Source organism: Anolis carolinensis, unplaced genomic scaffold (assembly GCF_035594765.1).
Source record: "Anolis carolinensis isolate JA03-04 unplaced genomic scaffold, rAnoCar3.1.pri scaffold_8, whole genome shotgun sequence".
In the NCBI taxonomy this organism is placed as follows: domain Eukaryota; kingdom Metazoa; phylum Chordata; class Lepidosauria; order Squamata; family Dactyloidae; genus Anolis; species Anolis carolinensis.
The window spans coordinates 18,782,618-18,803,719 of record NW_026943819.1 but is presented as its reverse complement, the minus strand read 5'-3'; the positions used below and the strand labels follow the sequence as shown (position 1 = coordinate 18,803,719).

Genomic DNA, 21,102 nt, shown 5'->3' with positions numbered 1-21,102 from the left:
AACTCTATTGTATCTGTTCCCTTTGCAGAAAGTTTTCTGGTGGGGCTCGGCATCCCTCTGGGTCTGTAATCAATACGGGGCCTGAACCCATTGCAACATATTTCCATCGCTTCATTACATTGAGATCATTTCAGGAAAGATTTCCCCAAGATTACTGTGCATTAGGCTTTAAAGTGTGAGTTTAGAACAGTGATTTTCAACCCCAGATGTTTTGGCCTACAACTCCCAGAAATCCCAGCCAGTTTACCAGCTGTTAGGATTTCTGGAAGTTGAAGGCCAAAACATCTGGGAGCCACAGGATGAGAACCACTGGTTTAGAAGAATACTTGGGCTTTCCTGAAAGGCAGCAGAAATAGAATTTGCTGTCTTCATAAGCTTAATTTATCCTAAAATAAAAAATAGAGTCATTGTCATAAATCTCCTTAGTCCTTCCTCCCCTGAACCTCAAACAATGTGAGATTTGTTGGAGGAGGAAAAATACCCGATAACGTCCAGAATTAATGCTTCATTATTTTAAGAAAGAGGTAGATGGGGGAAGACAGTATTATGGGGTTTGTTGAAATGTAAGGTCTTTGAAGACATATCTAAATGAGCCTAATTGAGTTTACAGGATGTACAGGTGGTTTAAAAGAAATGCTGCTTTTAGATGTTAACCCAAAAAAAGGAACTGGAATTTACTCTGAAGGTTCCAGGAAGCTCCTGAGTGATCCTGGTATTTTTGAGCTATGGATAGCGGGATTGTGCTGAATCTATTTGTTTTATTTGTTTATTTACAGCATTTATATTCCGCCCTTCTCACCCCGAAGGGGACTCGGGGCAGATCACATTACACATATAGGCAAAAATTCAATGCCTTTTAACATAGGACAAAGACAGACAAACATAGGCTCCGAGCGGGCCTCGAACTCATGACCTCCTGGTCAGAGTGATTCATTGCAGTGATTAATTGCAGCTGCTCTCCAGCCTGTGCCACAGCCCAAGCCCAATCTAGCTTGATCCAATCTAGCTTGATCCAATGTCTATACATCCACTGGCCAAAAGCAGCTTCCTTCCAAAACCTTGTTGGTGACTATTTCTGCTATTCACATTGCCGGGCACCCTGTTGTCTGTCCGTGTTACAAACCTCATGGATGCCATTGTCTATTTTTGTTTTTATGTCAGGAGCGACTTGAGAAACTGCAGGTCGCTTGTGGTGTGACAGAATTGGCCGTCTGCAAGGACGTTGCCCAGGGGATGCCCAGATGTTTTTGATGTTTTTACCATCCTTGTGGGAGGTTTCTCTCGTGTCCCTACATGGAGCTGGAGCTGATAGAGAGAGCTCATCTGTGCTCGCCATGGGTTGGATTTGAACGGGCAACCTTCAGGTCAGCAACCCAACCTTCAAGTCATCAGTCCTGCCATTGTCTATTACAATAAGTAGATAATAAGATAGCAATCTTTTTCAAACCCATTTTGTGAGTTTCTTTGCTACATTTCGGTCATGCCTTCCTTCCAACTTGCTCAAGGCATTTTTTTCTTCCAGCTCTGAGGAAGGAGTAGGGCAGGCAGGGAGAATGACTGCATCAGGACTCAGTGCTGAGTTCCCCAACCAATCTTACCAATATGCACACTATGAATTCTTTTCAAATCTGTAATACATTTCCTGATATGTTGAACAACTCAGAACTGCTCCCTCTTTCTTTCTGTATGTTATTTTAAAAGAAGACTCCTTTCCTCTCCATGTCACATAGATTATAGCCACAAAGTGTACAGTAGAGCATTAGAGGGGGGTGTCAAACTAAACCTGCTTTTATTGTCCTAGGCACATTTTGGTATTTGGCATAAGCCGTATGCTCTTCTGAAAGTAGAAGAAGAGGGAAAAAACATTTGCAAGATAAGTAAAGGAAAAAATGTAATCCCTGGGTGGAATGAAGGGTGCTTTGAAATGAATGGGGATAATCCTTTTTGTTGTCTGTTACAAATGCACTTTATTTCAGCATTATCTGAGCAATAGAACACACTGTTCACTGAATTTGTTGCACTGGGGTTTTTCCCCCCCTTTGCCATTTTATTTTTAAAAACGTACATAATATAATAGTGTTATAGCCTTGTGTGAACTCCTTGAAAGTGTAATGCTGAGCAGGGTTCTTCAATGTTTGTTATATCTTTTTAAAAAAAGCCAACAAACAGACTACATTTAGAGGTTTACTTAATACCTCTGTTCCCACTGTCAGCAGAATAATGTATTTGCCATAGAAGTGACAGAGATTGCTGACTTCTTTAATGGACTGGGAGGAGGAATTCTAATATTCGGAAGGAGGGCTGAGATCGGCTTTGAATGTGAGTGTCTCCAACATTTTACACATGAAAACTAGGACAGATGTGACCAAGCAAGAACAGACTGTGGTCAAAGCACCAAAACACATGAAGAGGAAATGCTGCAGCACTTTGCTTATCCTGAGATCACATGGAGGGCAAGATTCCACTCCGTCATATCCTCCTCTTCTTGCTTAGTTAAGTCGAAATATACAAATATTGCATTCTGAACTCACTTCAGCAATGGAGTTAAAATGAGGATAAATTAGAACAGTGGGAGGAAGAAAGAGCAACCAGGACATTCTAATAGCAGCTTAGAAACTGGGTTGACAAAGGAGTCATTGGGACATTTAAAATACTTGAAAATATGGGACATCTGAAAATTAGGATTTCTATATCATGACAGTTGGAATATAAGACGTGTCCATTTTGCATAACTATGGCACTTTGACACATTTCAACTTGCAGCAGAACATTTTGAGCAAACAACTCATCAGCATCGTGTATGATGAGACCATGGCACTAAAGCAGGACCAAAGTTATTAATTGTGTATCTTTAGTTTGATGAAGCAGCCAGAAATATTTCTGCTTCTCACTCTTACACAACTTCATAAAAAATGAAGACCTGATACAGAGAGAATGGAAAGCCTCACTATAGTGACCAATGGCCAGAAAGGCTTTTGCTCTCAGTGTAAAAAGAGAAACTATGGCATCAAACTATGGCAATGGATCCAAACTTACTTCCCTAGATGGTGCTGGAGTGCAATGCCCATTATCCCCTAGTCAGCAAAGTCAGTAGCTAGGGATATGGAAAACAGTATGTATATGTAGAACTGGTTATGTCTCAGATCTTTATGGTGCATTTAGAGGTTAGAGGGCAGTAGGCAATTCCCATATTCCTTTTCCCCAAATTAACTAATTTGGTCTTGACCACATTCACAAGCAGTACTCCACTATCAGAAGGGAACAAGATATATGCATCACTATTTTTGCTTGTTGAAAATTTATAAGTGAATGCACAGATCTGCATTCTTAGTTGGAATAGACTCATATCCAGATGAAAACAGAGCAACATTAGCGTGTGGTTAAGATGCTAAAAATGAGAGAGAACAGGCAAGATAGGAGAGGCTGCAGCAGTTGCTTTTTCCTGGACCTACTGGGAAGAGGGAAAACCTGCCTTCTTCTTCTCCCACTGAGTCAATTGAGTGCAAACTAGTTTTGCACTTTGAACTCAATTTGTAGCAACTGAAGTAGGCTTAAAACAAAGGTGGGGGAGAGAAATTGGACATTTTAAAAGCAACTGAAACAATTTCGTGACAAGGAATGAATCTGAACTGTCTCTGCTAGATTGGCTTTGTAAACCCATTGAGTCCCCACACAGGTAAATCCTATTCATTACATAGGTCTTGTTCAAGCTTGCAAGAAGATTCAGATTACTGCCTTCCAGGAGTCTGATGGAGATTTCATTTGAAAGTCAATTCTTTTAAACAAAACTACCCTGCACAGAAAGCAGGCTTTGTCACCATCACGGGGGCCGGCTTGGAGTTGCAATTAATTGGAATATTTATATGTTGCTTCCTGGCCACACAGAACTCACTAACAATTTCAACAAAGTGTCCACTGATAAATGCTAATGACCACCATGGGAAAACATACGATACTCTGCTGCATATCAAATGTGTTCATTAGTGTTACGGCTATTCTGCCGAAGACAAAACTGACCTTGCTATCATCAGAAGCTTGAAATGTTATGACTTAAAAGTTTAGCAGGACTTGCATTACAATGTAAAACTAATTAGCCCTGTGTCGGCTAATTGCTACATAATGCTGAGGTATTGTATATAAAATAAATGCATGATTAATACCAGGCTCCAGTATGAAGGAAATGGAATGGACTAGGCTCATGACAGCTGGAGGAGTAATTTACTTTCCGTAGTGGGTTCTTAAAAATGTATTGCCACGCATATGGATGTTGAACAGTATTTTCTTTCACAACCTTTGACAATTAGTTTCCCTAGAGTCCTGTGCACACATCAGAGCAATGGCAGACATAATCTGAGCACTCGAATCCATAGGCCAATACAGGCTTGTTCAGATGGAACAAAATACAACACAGCACAACGGTGGAGGCATATCTATACGACAAGAATAAGACTGAGGTGGATTGCCTCTCTTTGAAGTCTCCACACTATACAGTTAATATAACTCCACTAACTGCCATGGCAACATCCCATAGATGTGTCCGATAGGTAGTGGCACATAGAATTCTCAGCCAGAGATAATAATAGTCATTTTAATCATAATAACAACAGCAACAACAAAAGCAACTGCCTCTCCTTGCTGCTTGAGATCTTGATAGTGCAAATAAACAACCAAGAATATCATAGGATGTTGCTATTACATTTAAAATGGAATTAAAAGGCTCCCATGAGGGCAATTCACCTTTAAAATAAGTTTCCAGGGCCCTATGAATGTCAATAAATAGCCATTTCTGTATAAACAAATGGAGATTAGTCACTTCTGGAGTCTTATTGTGCTTTTGGAGGGGCACAGGGGCATTTTTACAACCTCTGAAACCTATTGGGAACCCAAACTTCTAGCCTTTGCCCACCCCAATCGATGCTAAATTTACATGCAGAGAATTCTCACAACTGGGGAGATCTAGGCAAGCCTGATTGCCTCAACAATGTTTCAGCCCATCTGGGAGATCTTGTCCCCAATGGAAGGCAAGAGCTCTCAAAATGTGCTTATTACTTGATATTTTTTCAAGTTTCTGTCAAGTTTGCATATTAGACTAATGCTGCTTCATGAAAGTAAATAACGCCTTGAATGCCAAGGGTTCTTATTGAACAAATGGACAAAGTGAGCTGTTCTGGGGCTCCAGATATTTGCTTGGCTATTACCACACTTCCTTTCTGTATTGGCACTCTCCTTTGTTTTGTATATTAAATTTAGCATCGTAATTCATTCCTCATACAGGAGTGGTTCAGTGCCAATAAAGGGGGAAATGTGAGGAAAAAGGAGAGTAAAAGAAGTGAGATTTCTTTCAGCATAATCAGTTATTTACAGTGTACACCCGGAGTAGCATATGTATCTTGAGTTGAAGCAAAGAAAAGACAGAATGAAACAGAATGGCAAACAAATGAAAACAAGAATTAGCACAAAGACCAAAGTGCTCTATCAGAAGCAATAAATGCACAAGTTATAAATATTGCAAGAGGTGGTTTTTAAAATGCCTTTGCTTTCTTTTGTGGCTTTTCTCCTTCCAACTGTCTCTTGTCTCTTTCACTAACAAGGGTTTGGGGGGAAACGGAGGTGCTGATAATTAAAACTAAATCTTTGTTCCATGCCTTCTTGATAGCTGTAGGAAGCCGTTATCAGAGTCACACAGCAATATTTTTTGATTTTATAGATTATTATTTTGTTGATATCTCAAGGAAAGCTACAGTACAGGCAGAGATGGCAAGGCAAGCTATTTTATCATGGCTCTTTATAATGTGTGGTACCGAGGGGAATCTTCTTAGATGTTTCCACAGTGGCTTCAAAACACGTGCGGCGTTAAATGCGGAAACTAGATACTGAATTAATGAAGGTAGCTTCAAAGATTCCTCCTCCCTTCCCCAAGCCGGAGATCTGAAGGCGATCTCGAAGTGGGTGACAAGCCTTTGAAAATTATGCAGAGCAAACAATAAACCTCATTAAATAGAAGTCAGCAAAATCTTCTTGGAAATCCCATAAAGGAGGAGTTGGAAGCAAGACACACAGAGAGACGTTGAGGAAGTGCCTCTTGTTTCCTGCTTTCTCTAGATAAGATAAGATAAGATACTAGGCATAATCTCCAGTCAATAGGATCCCAGTTGCCAGACAGTGCTGGGTGCCTTCATTCAGGAGATCTCTTATTATTGATCATACAAAATCTGTTGCCAAAGGCTTTCACTGGGTTGCTGTGAGTTTTCCATGCTGTATGGCCATGTTCCAGAAGCATTCTTTCCTGACGTTTCACCCACATCTATGGCAGGCATCCTCAGAGGTTGTAAGGTCGGTTGGAAACTTGGCAAGTGGGGTTTACATATCTATGGAATAATGTCCAGGGTGGGAAAAAGAACTCTTGTCTGTGTTGCAATTGGCCACCCTAATTAGCATTGAATAGCCTTACACCTTCCAAGCCTGGCTGCTTCCTGCTGGGGGAATCTTTTGTTGGGAGGTGTTAGCAGTCCATGATTGTTTCTTGTCTGGAATTCTCCTGTTTTGTTTTTTTTTTTTTTCATGTTGCTTTCTGGGTGGCCACTTGCCTCAAGCAGACAAGAGTTCTTTCTCCCACCCTGGACATTCCACAGATATGTAAACCCACTTGCCTAGTTTCCAACAGACCTCACAACCTCTCAGAATGCCTGCCATAGATGTGGGTGAAATGTCAGGAGAGAATGCTTCTGGAATATGGCCAATCAGCCCGGAAAACTCACAGCAACCCATACAATCTGTTTGCAGATCAGACCAATATTCTGTCAAATCTAACATCACTGGCAAGTAACGTGCCTGGGTGCATCAAAGTTGTAGATGAAGTTAATGAATAGTTCCCCATATTTTGGTATACAATGTCTGATCTTAATAGTTAAACTGTTATGATTGAGCCTCATGGCTCTGTTACTGACAGACGTGGGCGTAAGACTCCTCGAGAGTCAGATACTCTCGAGGAGCGAGAGAGAAAAAGACTGCGAGACATATTTGCAGCACCATCTGACGAGGAGTCTTTCGAAGGGTTTACGGAGAGAATGGAGGAGGGGCTGGTTAGCTCAGAGGAGGATGAGATGGATTGGACTCGGGTAAGGGAGGAAGTGGGTGCCACTGGCCATGATGGGACAGAAGATGAATGGGGACCTTCAGGATTAGACCCATGGTTTAGCTGGAGGGATGGGACGGGATCCACAGCTGGAGATGCTGTTGGGCGTAGTCAGAGGTGTTCCAGCTCTGACGAGGAAAGTGATGAGGAAACGCCCGGGTTAAGGAGGACAGCTGACAGTGATGAAGATTTGTAACTGGCATAAAATGGGGCTTGAGAGCAATTGCAAATTGCGTTGGGCAAGGTAATCTGGGCAAACGCTTGGGATCCGTGTGTGTGTGGGACGCTTCCCTGAAGACTTGTGTGCTTTCCTGTGCTGTGACGTAAGTTGATTGGAATCCAGGGTCAGACGGCGGGAGGGATTGTGTGGGCATTTGTTTGTGCAAACCTGTGCTTACTCTTATTAGCTTGACCTTCCGTCGTCTTCTTGACGGACGCCATCTCCTGCTTTGAGAACTCGGACTGAACTGACCACGGCTTGTCTTCCCCCCTTCTTGGACTTGGAAAAACTACAAACGTCTGCTTCTGGCTTTGATCTACGGAACGGAACTGGTCTACTCAACTGCTACAATCCTTGGCTGATTTACTCGTGTTGGAGATCCTGTCTGCTGTGTGTGTGGGGGAGCGACGCAAGTTACTCTAAGCACAGTGTTGGCAGCAGAGAGGAATCTGCTGCCAATTAGTTGCATTCTTTGTATCTTTTGTCCCTTGGCTTTCGTTTCGTTTATACCCAGGCTGAAGCAAGCAGTTTGTTTTTACCCGGAATAAACTCCGGTTTAATCCGGTTTATCTTTTGAACATTTACTTTTGCCCCTTTTTGCTCCTAAAGGCAAAAACTGCCTGGCCCTTGTGTTTTACGGGCATTTTTGAGTTCTGTAATCTAATAAACTCTGTTACTTTGAATCTTGTGGCGTTCTGTCCTTGACAGATTGCCCAACGCCCATAAAAAGTTTATTGCAGCAATAAACCCGTCAGGAAGACGATGGATGAGTTAAGGGCCAAAGTAGACCAATTGCAAACGGCTTTTACCGTTATCCAAACAGCTCAGGCTGTGAAAGGACATGTTTTGACTCCTGAACGCTTTGACGGAACCAGGTGCAAGTTGCCAACCTTTTTGGCACAAGTGGAGCTTTATTTTTCTCAGCTCAGTGCTCATGCTTTTCCTACAGACACTAGCAAGGTGGCCTTTATTTTGAGTTTGTTGACCGGTCCCGCAGGACAATGGGCCACTAATTTAATTTTGGGAAATGACCCAGTCAAGGACAATTTGAATAATTTCAAAAAGTTGTTAACTGATACTTTTGGGGATCCTCTCCGCACGGAGAACGCTGGGTGGGCTCTGTATCGGTTGAAACAGGGAAAGGGGACTGTTTTGGATTACTTAAATAAGTTTAACCTGTATCGCCACCAGCTGGATTGGGGGGAAAATGCATTCATGCTTTTATTTACTGCCGGGTTAAGTGATATGCTCCAGGATGAATTAGCACGCTTGGAGCCGGCTGAAAGCTGGGACGCCTTAGTAGCTAAGGTGCTGCGTTTAGACGCAAGGTTCGAGGCTCGTAAACACTCAAAAGCAATGTGTGCGCCACCCATGCATGTAACCAGGGCACCTGTGGTGATGGGGGAAGAGCCCATGGAGCTTGGGGTCTTTAAAAAGCTGTCTACAGAGGAAAAAAGCCGTAGGAGGCAGCTGGGCTTGTGTTTGTACTGTGGGAATGCTGGGCATTTTGCCAAAAATTGTAATGTGAAACCTTCCCAGCTTTCGGGAAAAGGCCAGCCCTAGTGCGACGTGAGTCCAACGCACTAGGGCTCCTCAAGCAGTCAACTGAGGGGAGGAAGCATGTTTTCGTACCCATTACATTATCTGTTGGGGGAAGGGAACTTGTTTCTACTTTGGCACTGCTGGACTCAGGGGCTACGGTCTCCTATGTAGATATTGAGTTTGCTAAGAAGCATGGCATTCCTAGAGTGCGCAAGGCATGCGACGTGTGGGTGGAAGGAGCAGATGGGAGACTGCTGGAGACTGGGGTGGTTAACCATGAAACCTCAGCAGTAACGTGGGAGGTGCAGGGAGTAACGGGAACGTTTGTGTGGGATATTACGAGCTTGCCTAGATATGATGTGATCCTGGGGATGGATTGGCTAGCTGTAGTAAACCCACATGTAGATTGGGCAACACGTAAAGTGATCTTAAAGAGGCAGGATTGTTGCACTCTAAATGTTACTCATTCTGATATGGAGGGAGTGCCTGCTGAGTATGGGGAGTTCTCTGATGTATTTTGTAAAAGAGAAGCGGACAAATTACCACCGCACAGGCCATATGATTGCGCCATCAAGTTGGCAGAAGGTGCGAAACTGCCAGCAGGGAGGCTGTATGCCTTGACTGTACCGGAAAGGCAAGCTTTGCGGGAGTTTCTAGATGAAAATTTAGCCAAGGGGTTTATTCGCCCATCTAGTTCTCCAACTGCGGCACCGGTATTCTTTGTAGCCAAAAAGACTGGGGAACTTAGGTTGGTCTGCGATTATCGGATCCTAAACAAATACACCATTCGGGATAGGTACCCGCTGCCTTTAATCTCGGAACTGTTATCAAGGGTGCAAGGGGCTAAGGTCTTTACCAAGCTTGACCTGCGGGGGGCCTATAACTTAATCCGTATACGGGAAGGGGATGAATGGAAGACGGCATTTAACACGTGTTTCGGATGCCACGAGTTCCGAGTCATGCCTTTTGGGCTTTGTAATGCTCCTGCGGTATTCCAGAGGTTCATGAACGATGTGTTCAGGGACCTAATTGACCAATTTTTAGTGATTTATTTGGATGATATCTTGATTTTTTCTAAGGACGAGAAAGAACATCGTCAACATGTCAAGCAGGTTCTGCACCGACTGCGGGCTAATGGGCTTTTCGCCAAGGCTTCCAAGTGCGTCTTTCATGTGCCTGAAGTGGAGTTCCTAGGTCATGTAGTGTCAGGTAGGGAACTTAAAATGGACCCACATAAGGTTGACGCCGTCAACTCATGGCAGGAGCTGAAGACTAAGAAGGATGTACAAAGGTTCTTGGGTTTCGTTAATTACTACCGGGAGTTTATTCCGAATTTTGCAAAGCTCACGGTACCTTTGACGCAGCTTCTGCGCAAGAAACAGCCATTTGTGTGGGGGCGGGAAGCTCACGAGGCGTTTCTACAACTAAAGTCTAGTTTTCAATCGGACAACATACTAACCCATCCTGATGTTGACAGACCGTTCGTGGTAGAAGCGGACGCTTCTAGCTACGCGTTGGGGGCTGTATTGTCTCAGAAGGATTCCTCAGGGACCTTGCGTCCCTGTGGATTTTACTCGCGGCAACTAACACCCTTCGAGCAGAACTATACCATATGGGAGAAGGAGTTGTTGGCGATTAAGGTGGCGTTTGAGGTGTGGCGGCACTGGCTTGAAGGGGCACGGCACCAGATCGTGGTCAGATCTGATCACAAGAAGTTAGAGCACTTGCAAACAGCAAAGAAGTTAAACCAGCGTCAAATCCGCTGGGCTTTGTTTTTCTCCAGGTTTAACTTCAAGGTGCAATTCGTGGAGGGGAAGGCAAACTTGCGGGCCGATGCTTTATCCCGCAAGCCGGAATTTAAGACCAATGAGCAGGTAGTATGTCAGACCATCTTGCCTACTGCCTCTCTGTGTGTTGTAGATAATGAGCTTGGGTTACATGACCAGATCCTTGAGGCTCAGAAGGATGATGTGTGGACTCAGGAGCAACTGATGCTGCTCTCTGCAGGTAACCGTACCATACTGCCGCATCTCCAGGATCAAGACGGGGTATTGGTGCGTAGGGGGCAGGTTTACGTACCAGTAGGGACCCTCAGGTTGGAGGTGATTAGAGCCCACCATGACGAACCCATGGCTGGGCACTTTGGCAGGTTCAAGACCGTACAGCTTATCACCAGGAGCTACTGGTGGCCAAAGATGCGGCAAGACATTCTGCGCTTTTGTGACAGCTGCGCCGTTTGTCAGCAGAGTAAGACGCCTGTTGGGCGCCCTAGAGGGTTGTTATCGTCTTTACCTGTTCCGGAGAGGCCATGGCAAATCATTTCCATGGATTTTATTTCAGATTTGCCTAAGTCTGGGGGTTATACTTGTATTTGGGTGGTGGTGGATTTATTTAGTAAACTGGCTCATTTTATTCCTTGTTCAACCATTCCGGCGGCCCCTACGTTGGCCTTACTATTTACAAAGCACATCTATCGTTTGCACGGAGCACCCGAGGTGATTATTTCAGATAGGGCTCCGCAATTTGTGTCACGCTTTTGGAAACACTTCCATGAGTGTTTGGGGACTAAGTTAAACGTGTCTTCAGCTTTCCATCCGCAAACGGATGGACAGTCGGAACGGGTTAATGGGCTCTTAGAGCAGTATCTGCGTTGTTTTTGTTTAGATCAACCCACGGCTTGGGTAAAGTGGTTACCGGTGGCGGAATTTGCTTACAACAATGCGGTGCACACGTCTAGTCAGCATACGCCATTTGAGCTAACTTATGGTTTTCACCCACGGGGAGGTGTGGCGCCGTCGACCAATGTGGTCTCTTCGGACCCTGTGTACCGCTCTTCGGAAATGGCTGCATTGCATGATGTTGCCCGTCGCTTACTGTTGGAAGCTAAGGCAACGCAGAAGACTCAGGCTGACCGCCACAGGCAGGCAGGGGAGGAGTTGGAAGAAGGGGATTTGGTGTGGTTATCTTCCAAACATATTAAACAGGCTGGGGGAAAGTTTGCGCCTCGGTATTTGGGTCCCTTTCCTATCGTTAAAAAGATTTCTTCTGTTGCGTTTCGTTTGCGTTTACCGTCTAGTTTAAAGGTCCATCCAGTCTTTCATCGTTCGCTGTTGAAACTTGATACCTCTAGTCGTCGTGGTGCTATAGCGGAGGGTATCACTGCCACTTCTCCGCCATCGGGGGAGGAGGCCTTTGTGAGAGGGGATAGTGTTATGATTGAGCCTCATGGCTCTGTTACTGACAGACGTGGGCGTAAGACTCCTCGAGAGTCAGATACTCTCGAGGAGCGAGAGAGAAAAAGACTGCGAGACATATTTGCAGCACCATCTGACGAGGAGTCTTTCGAAGGGTTTACGGAGAGAATGGAGGAGGGGCTGGTTAGCTCAGAGGAGGATGAGATGGATTGGACTCGGGTAAGGGAGGAAGTGGGTGCCACTGGCCATGATGGGACAGAAGATGAATGGGGACCTTCAGGATTAGACCCATGGTTTAGCTGGAGGGATGGGACGGGATCCACAGCTGGAGATGCTGTTGGGCGTAGTCAGAGGTGTTCCAGCTCTGACGAGGAAAGTGATGAGGAAACGCCCGGGTTAAGGAGGACAGCTGACAGTGATGAAGATTTGTAACTGGCATAAAATGGGGCTTGAGAGCAATTGCAAATTGCGTTGGGCAAGGTAATCTGGGCAAACGCTTGGGATCCGTGTGTGTGTGGGACGCTTCCCTGAAGACTTGTGTGCTTTCCTGTGCTGTGACGTAAGTTGATTGGAATCCAGGGTCAGACGGCGGGAGGGATTGTGTGGGCATTTGTTTGTGCAAACCTGTGCTTACTCTTATTAGCTTGACCTTCCGTCGTCTTCTTGACGGACGCCATCTCCTGCTTTGAGAACTCGGACTGAACTGACCACGGCTTGTCTTCCCCCCTTCTTGGACTTGGAAAAACTACAAACGTCTGCTTCTGGCTTTGATCTACGGAACGGAACTGGTCTACTCAACTGCTACAATCCTTGGCTGATTTACTCGTGTTGGAGATCCTGTCTGCTGTGTGTGTGGGGGAGCGACGCAAGTTACTCTAAGCACAGTGTTGGCAGCAGAGAGGAATCTGCTGCCAATTAGTTGCATTCTTTGTATCTTTTGTCCCTTGGCTTTCGTTTCGTTTATACCCAGGCTGAAGCAAGCAGTTTGTTTTTACCCGGAATAAACTCCGGTTTAATCCGGTTTATCTTTTGAACATTTACTTTTGCCCCTTTTTGCTCCTAAAGGCAAAAACTGCCTGGCCCTTGTGTTTTACGGGCATTTTTGAGTTCTGTAATCTAATAAACTCTGTTACTTTGAATCTTGTGGCGTTCTGTCCTTGACATAAACCTGTCACACATGCTTAAGTTGAACTTAGCAGGTCAGTCAATAGTAGCAGTCTATGGTCAGATGCAATAAATAAGTAAACAAAGAGACTTTACTTTGAACAGTGAAAGAGTGACTGTGTTAAATTAAACTCTAAGCTCCATCTATGGAGTTACTGGACAACTCCAAAACCTGGACAGAAAGCACTCCAGATTCTGGGATCTTAAACAGACAATCCCATGCAGATTTCTCTAGAAGTGAATCCACTGAAATATAGTGAAACTTTTCCTCAAAGCATCATACGCTGGATTGCACTGGACACATGCTACAGCATCTTTGAAAAGTATTTCCAAACGTATAGCACAAATATGCAGTTGCCATTTTCATGTTTTGTTAAAACCGCTCTCCCTTTGTTTAAAATGACCTCGCTTTCCCAAGATCCCTCTCCTTATACATTTTCAGTTGCAGCCAATATAGAGGCTGTCTCTATCCCCTGCTTTTTGGTCTGTTTCTGAGATGTAATCAAATGGTTCCTTACAAGCGATATTTGTTAGAGATTTTTGCCGTTTGGTTTCATTTTTTAAAACTAATTTTATTCTTCCCGTTTGTGGGCAATTTATGCAGCAAATGCAATTATTGAAGATGAACGTCGGTGACAGCTGAAGGCTAAAAGTGCCACTTTCTTGGAAGCAAAAGGGAAAGAGAGATGGATACTAGAGAGAGAATATTAAAAATATAATCTCTCTACAATACTTCTCGGAGAAGATATGTACACCTTCATAAAAATGTAATTTAATTTTCCCAATGTGGTGCAAAAGGGAAATCTAATTATCCTCTTCTAAATTGCTTTCTTAATTTCTTAAATCTTCACTCTTTGTTTGTTTTTTCCCTCCAGCTCTGCTCCAAGTATGTAGTAGCAGCTACTTCCATGTGTAGGTCAGTGATAAAAAAACCACCTGAAATGGAGCCCTTTTTGATCCAGGATGTCAAAGCCCTAATTCACCATGGGCTTCTTTTGTCTCTCTTTGGCACTTAGAGGGACTCGGTTGAGTAGAAAAGAAACTTGATTTGAGTGTGTTCCCAGCTTCAGGCAATGTGGCAGATGATTTAAACATCATTCCACTTTCCTGCCGATTTTAGCTTAAAAGCAGAATAGAAATTCCAGAACACTCTATTAATCTTCAGCAGCTTCATTTTCCCCCTATCCAGTTCCTTTCACTGTATTTTCTCCTAGTGACGGTTTCTTTAACATCTTTTCCAGTTTGTAATACAGGCAAGCAGCATCAGGTATGGATGCCACACATGGCTGAAACACCAAGAGATTAGGGAATATGAGGAAAGGAGTAATTGTGCCAAGGGTTGTATTGTGCAGACAGTGAGTCAGTGCTTTTCTCTTTAGCATTTCCCTAATCCCTTATCCTCGACTGGGAGATACATCTGCTACTAGATATAACATTTGGAATGTATGTATACATGTATACAAGGGCAGGCAACCTGTAGTCCTCCAAATATTGTTGGTCTACAACTCCTATTAGTCAGAATAACCAATGCTAAGAGTTTATCAAAGATGAAGTTTGTCCACATCTTGGAGGGCACATGGTTGTTCACCACTATGTAATTTTCACAACTTGACAGCCTAATGAGCCTTGTTGTTCAACTACTCATTCACTGCTTTCTTTCACGGCACTTCTCTCTCCTGAATTCACTGCTTCCTTGTCCACAGCCAAGAGGCAAGCCCACTATTCACCACCTGCCTCATCATACTAGAGTATGAATCCACTTTAAATCTGGTTTCTGCCTCCTGCAGAATTCTAGGGTTTGTAGTTCAAGTTCACTTTATGACCACCTCATAATGACCAGCTCATAAGAAGAGGAACCCAGTCCTGCACAAACACATCAGGTCTAAGGGTCAGGAAATTTAAAACTTTAAAACTCTAAAACTCCTCCACAACTCCTCCAAAACTACTCCAGAACTACTAAAAAACTTCAAAACTTTAAATTTTTTGTAGTTTGGTGAGGCCCAGGACCTGTCTGTCTGAGCTGTTTAAAGCCCCCTCCCTGAAGTGGATTTAAAGTGGATTTATACTGCATCCAAGTTCTAGTGTGATGAGGTTGTATGTCTATTTAAATGTGACCTTTAGGAATGGGGACTTGAGACATTCAGATGTTGTTGTTGATGATGATGATGATGATGATGATGATGATGATGAATTTTTTTCTTACTCACCTCTCATCATGGCTCAAGGCAGGTCACATCACAGTTGATGTGCTAAACTAAACTAAAACTAAAACTAAACTAAAAATATCTGTGAGGCTACCAAACAATTTTAACATTTTCATTCCACTTCAACTGCTATTGTTCCATCTTGTAGAAACCTGGAATTGGTAATTAGAGAGAGGCATTTAACTTCTGGTGTTTCACCAAATCACACATTCCATAGGATGGAGCCATAACACTTGTACTGAAATAAGAGCACTATAATGGGCTGAAGGCACCATGTCCTCTATTTGAAAGCTAAGCAGGCTGGTTAATATACTTGAGAGGGAGACCACCAAATAATACTGTAGTGCTGTAGGTTATATTTTAGAGGGACAGAATTGACAAAGCAATCACTGAGTATTATTTGTCTTAGAAACCCTATGAAACTCAGAGGATACCCACAAAGTGACCGGTGGCTTGAAAGCATATGTGCACACATAATTATGAATAGGAGCCTGGTTTTCTTCCTAGGGGGAGAGATTATGGAGGAATGGAAAGAGTGATGTAAAACTCCTGAAGTTTTCAGGAATTGGAAACCATCTTTTCCTGTTCTCCCTCCAACAGGGAACATTGGGGTGAAGTAAGGAGGGTTTGGGACCTGCAAACATATCCTTGAGGCCCCATTAAGCAGATGAGTTACACTTTGCTCACCTTCATCTTATGGGGTTTTTTTTAACCAGGTCTTGTCAGCAGACAAGTTGTAGTAACCAACCTGATTTAGAAATATTCATTTCTTTACAGGCATTTTAACCTGCCTTTTCCTCCTCAAAAGAGGGGAGGCCTGTAGCAGTTATGGCAGTAGTGTCTACAAGAAGTATATAAATGAAAACAGGCTCTAATCAAAAGCAATACAATAACAGCACTAAAGAGTTGGACAGAAATATCCTAAGCATTTCTGAGGAATTATCAGCCAACCAGGCCAGTTTCTGCCACTTACCCATCCATGTGTGGCATCTGCATATATATGCAGGTCTTTACATAATACTCCTGATTGTGCCTGGCAAATGAATTTTGCAGTCCAAAAGAGTTCCAACAATACCACCACCTGAGCTTTGCATTTTAATATCCAGCCTGCTTTCGGTTCTGGGCATGGAAATGAACACATCTAATGAAGTGGCTTTAAAATAGAATGAAAAGTGGGGGGAAACGCATATGTCCCCTTCCTCCACGCAAGCCTTTCATTTTAGTCCCCGATACCCAGTGGTGTAAGAGCATTGTGAATTCCTCCCACTAACATCTGCAATCCAGACCTGCTCTGTACAGGTCAAAGACTAAACTGTTTCTAAGTATACGGGACTGAGCTGTCAGTTGATTACAAAGCTTGGCTGCGAAGCTGGGCTGTTCAATAATGCTCTAATTAACTACTGCAAACGGCAGAGGACCCAGCTAACTATAATTGAGAGATCAACAAAGGCTGTGATGGAGTTAGATGTGCATACTAATTACTGAATTATCTCACACCTGCTTTGGAGAGAGAGAATCTAAGAGGGAACACAAAATATGTAAAGAGCCCTCCCCTCAAAAACACGTGAGGTGGTTCCATACACAGCCCACATCCTGTGGGGTTTGAAGTTTGAGCAACTGAACTTTCTTTTTAGCACCTTCTGCCTTTGAGAAGCTCTTCCTGGGGTTCACACCATGAAGTTACATCCTTCTCCTGCCACCTTTTTTTTCCTTTTCTGTCATGACTGTCAAGCTGGGATGTTGATGTTCAGCTTGTGAAAAGCTATCAAACACAGCACTACACACATCAAATTGAGTTCTCCCATGACACTCATGAGGATGATGCGTCTTTTGGAATCAATGCAAACTGGACTGTAAAATCTCATATCATTTTTTAAAAAAAGTTTCCTTTCTTCCTTCCTTTCTTTTTTGCTTCAGGCCTCTTCCCTTTCAAGAAAGAGATGGGTGGGTAAAGAAAGAAAAAATAAAATCTCACTTAAGCTTGAATAATAGGAGTGTCTTTGCAAGCTCTCACCATTGGTGCAGCTATATTTCATTTTAGATCCATGTTAGAAACCTTAGCAAATTTTTGCAGGGACCACACAAAGAGTACATAATTATTTCTGCTTTGTGTCTTGGTGTAATGTATATATCTTATGTTTTACTGATGTACACAGCTTTGAAAAAAATTGATCTAAGTAATGCATTGTGGCTATTGTTATAAGCCTTCGATTCTGATTCTATCATAGGGGATTTATTCATCGCAGGTTTCTCATTGCCTTAGAGAGTGGAACTTGCCCAGTGCCATTTAGGAGTGAGCAGGGCTTGGAACCCAAGGTGTATATCTTGAGAGAAGATCTTCTCATATATGAGTAATCAGGATTTCTGAATGTAATATTGTTTGTTGTACCAACAAGTGCAACCCAACAGTGGCTGATAGTGATGTCACTGAGTTTCAAAGCAATCTATATCTGCAGTGTCTGTCTTCTGCATGAGTCCTTGATTTTCAGAGCACATTTAAGTTTTGAGAACCCACCTAGAAACTAGACATTGTGGAAATAGGCTTCCTTGGAGACAGCAGCTTCCCTCTGGGTGGTGACTTTTTGCCCCCTCCCCATTATTTTTATTCCTATTGCTGCCACTTCAGCCATTGCTTCCAACTGCATAAGTGCACTAGTTTCCAGGATCCCATCCATTAGGCTTCCTGTGAATGGTGACCGGGTTTGTGCATGGAGGAAACATTACTGCACAGCATAAAAGTTTGACTTAAATCAAATAGATGCCTTTAATGTAGTATTGTAATTGGCATTATCCCTTACCATTAGCTACATTTGAAATAATGGTGGAATTTTCAGTCCAGTGTGGACTGCACACATTGCCAAACTATGGTTTAGTCTTGTGAAAGCAAGTGCCATTTCCCTCAGATAGGGACACAAATAGTAGTTTAGAACCTTCTGCTTCCATTTGGTTGGATCACAAGGCCTATAAACATTAGATACTCTTAACTAATGTTGTTGAAGCAAACCAATTTCAAACCATAGTTTACTAAACTGTTTGGTTTCAACAAATCACAGTCAAAGCTAACAACAGTTTAGAGTACAAGAACTACACTTAATTGAGGTTAATCTGACATAAAAGCAGAAACACCCAGTCTTCTCCTTGCAGCTATGCTAGATTAGGAGACAGAAAGGGAAGAACTTGCTTTGGCTTTACTGAAAAATGCTAAATCCTTCGTATTTTGTACAGGCTATAGTGCAGACATGGGCAAACTAAGGCCTGGGGGCCAGATGTGGCTCCCTGGGTGCTTACCTCAGACACTCTTAATTTTCCCTATCTTCTTGACATAAAGCAGCGACAACCTGCCACATCCTAATGCAGAAAGGATGAGGGAGGAAGGCATGCAGCAGCTGCAATGCTCTCAGCCACCGCATGTCTCACCCTCCTCCCAGCATAAGGAAGGTATGAGCAGCCCTGTCCTTATGCCGGCAAGACGGCTTGAGGAAGACACGCAGTGTTTGAGAGCTCTCCTGAGCACTCTCGAATGTCTCCGGTCTCTCCCTCCTCTCATCATAATGCTGAGAGGAGCACCCAAAGATCAGGGGTATTGGGGAAGACGATTAGGGCAGTCGCCACATGTCTCGATTTTCTCCCGGCATGAGATGGGGTGAGCAGCCCCATCCTTACGCCAGGAGGACAACCTGAAAATGACCCGTCCCCTCCTGGCCCCATCGTCTTCCGGGCCCTCCCCCTCCCAGGTCCACCCCGCCCAGAATGTCCCTGGCTACCCTCTCTTCTGGCCCGGCCCTCCTGTCTGGGTCCACAATGTGGTCCCAAGGTTAAAAAGTTTGCCCATGCCTGCTATAGTGGGTGATGGCTTTATATTAGTCAGTCCATTTTCAATGTTAGCCTTTTGTTTAAAGAAACGATGCAAAGTGCTGTGCCTACAATACAGTTCAGCCCATTGGGTACCTTCTTTAAAATCTGGAATAATACTCAGAGCTGATTCCCTGTCCCACAGCAATAAAATCCTTTAGCCACGAATCACCATTGTGTACACACAGTACCAATAAGTGTGAATGAGATTAGCACATATGCATGCCATAAAGTCAAATGATCCCAAATGAATTGACATCAGTTATTTCCAGGACTCTCGGTGAAGATGAAATTATGAGCACTTCCTCTGCATATTTGAGATCTAGGAATGAAGTTCTCTGCCCTGACTTCTGACTCAGAATGTTCTTACACAGTTGTGCATTTTTTACCATCTAACCCTTGCTCTGTCCCTCTCATCACTGTGTTGCATCTATCTGTAGCTTTAACCTCAGCACAGCGAAAAGGTTGTTTCGCATTGTCCAGCACCAGGTTGGAGAAGTCCTCTTACTTTTTGTCCCCCTCCCGGCTCCTGTTTTTAGTTGCAGGGTGCCACTTGCCTCCTTTGACAAGAGCTTTGAGATGGTTGGATGGAAGGGTGCCGTCTAAGCACAAAATGTTATGTTCAAGTTTCTTGGATGTCTGCAAGGCTTCTGGGGGTGTCTGATTAAACATACCTCTGTGTTTGCTCTTCCTTTCTTCAAGGCTTCCTGAAATCCATGCATCTTTTATTTGCAGCCCATGCTGTGCCTGCCTTTTGTCTCCAGTGTTTTGTGTGTATGTTTGATCCTCTTCCCTCTCTTCTCTTTACCTCCTCCCCTCCAAAACCTCCATTCCCCCTTCTATATGGACTTGAACTTTTTTGATTAGTTCCTTTCATGAGCCATTCCCATTTCCAGACATGAAAGACCTGATCACAGCCGCACTTTGCCTCTTCTCTTAATACAGAGGCTTGACGCTTCCCTCCGATCACACAGCCCCCTTTCCTTGTGTTGCTTGCTTTTGATGCTGCATGAATGCCATGAAACCAAACAGTTTAACTAGATGAACAAAGTTTGGGATGTGATATTATGTCTGATCTCAGGCCTTTTCTGTATCAGTGATATATACCGCCAAAAATAATTTTGGAGATCCTACTTAGGCCTACAAATCTAAATAATTGTAAGGTTTGGAGAAAGCCTTGTGCACTTTCTTGGGAAAGTTTTCCACATTCATTGGCTGGCATTCTGTTAGTGACATACACATGTGTAATCCAGCATACACTTGCATATGTCTAATGCGCAATGACCAACATTTCCTAAAGACTCACAATGATAACCTAATATCTATAGCAGGACCATTGGAGATGGAGAAATATGTGCCTATGCTCTCATAGCCATGGGCGGAATGATGATATCATTCTCCCTAACCTCTGGAGGACTTCAGAAGATCTCAGTAAATCATGTCTTCAATCTGGATCTGGCAAAAGGGGCATAGCCATATATTACTCCTATCTCCCTATTTGAATGGCTAAACCATAAATCATGGAACATTTCCCAATACTGAATATCAGTTATAGTTTGCTAAGAGTCTTACACTGCACATACCAAGGAATAGATTTAACCCAGGTTTGTGTGGTACCTTTCTAAAATTTGGTGAGGATATGATCATCCTTTTCCCTCCTTAAACATCATTTCAATAAAGAAGATAATTGTCTCAGTCACTTTGGACCATAACCTACCCAGTTCTCATTCTCTGGCTCAAACATGGACCCAAACACAATTTGAATCCAAGTCACCAAGGGCATGATCCAAT

At 43.4% G+C, this 21,102-nt stretch overlaps 1 protein-coding gene across 3 annotated transcripts in view; it reads left to right on the top strand.

Moving 5' to 3' along the window:
• kirrel3 (kirre like nephrin family adhesion molecule 3) overlaps positions 1-21,102 on the top strand; it is a 960,216-nt gene that overhangs the window by 155,878 nt on the left and 783,236 nt on the right. The window lies entirely within an intron of this gene.